The sequence below is a fragment of the Penaeus monodon genome, chromosome 30 (assembly GCF_015228065.2).
Source record: "Penaeus monodon isolate SGIC_2016 chromosome 30, NSTDA_Pmon_1, whole genome shotgun sequence".
Classification (NCBI taxonomy): Eukaryota; Metazoa; Arthropoda; class Malacostraca; order Decapoda; family Penaeidae; genus Penaeus; species Penaeus monodon.
In genome coordinates this window covers 30,811,484-30,812,471 of record NC_051415.1, presented here as the reverse complement: position 1 = coordinate 30,812,471, position 988 = coordinate 30,811,484, and positions in this window count along the sequence as shown.

The window sequence follows — 988 nt, the reverse complement described above, 5'->3', positions numbered from 1 at the left end:
TTTAATATTGATTTTTCTCAGTTCTTCAGCCGGTGTTTCACTGGCATCCGGCCCGGACCTGAGATATCCAATACATTCCTCAATATCCCTGCAGACCCTAGCAGAGCAGAAAATTGCTGTCTGTCCACTTTCTTCTTTCTAATTTCAAGCCTTTACAACTCTTCCTCTAAGCTTGCCGCAGCTCCTAATGCTCCCACGACAACAGGTATCACGCTCACTATGTCTGGTCTTCCGGCTTGTATTACATGATCTGTTTGAATAGAGAAATCCCACAAAACTTAGATTACATTTTATGTAACCTTCTCAGCAACATGTTTTTTGCATGTGGTAATTTATACTTCTTGCATAGATTCCAATGTACAATCTAGGCAGATTTAATGTGCCTTTTCCTATATTCACATTGAACTAGTTGACTAAATTACTCAGGATGTCATTACACATTCTACACTTTGTGGTCCCACTTTGTTTTTCAATGTTGAGTTTTCTCCATCTTGTTAGTAATGCTTAGCTTTGTGCTGCAGTTATAAGTCCTTCCGTCTTTTTCCTCGTGCAATCATTTTTAATTCATCTATAGGTCTCTAATTATTTGCATCTACTATCTTTGGGTATTGCACATGTTGTATCTTCTTTTTTCTATTCTTCTGATGTTTCTCATTCAATTTTGTTCTTGTACTCTAACTTTCTTCTTTAGCTAGACTTTTCAGCAGTCAGTTATACCCCTTCTCTTCAACTCTGATATAATCTGATAAGCCGTACTCTTCTGCTCTAACTGTCTCCTCTACTGATTTCAATCCTTTTCCATCGTGCTCGTCTTGTTGCACTTGCTGTTGGATGTAATACTCTGTTTATCGCCAATATCTTCCTTGTTTTTCTGTCCAATGCTTGCAGTTCATCTTGATTCCAGGCAAGAACTCCCTCAGTGTATCTGAGCACAGCAACTGCCTATGCATTGACCTTCTTGATCACATTTCCTGCAATTAGTTTGGAA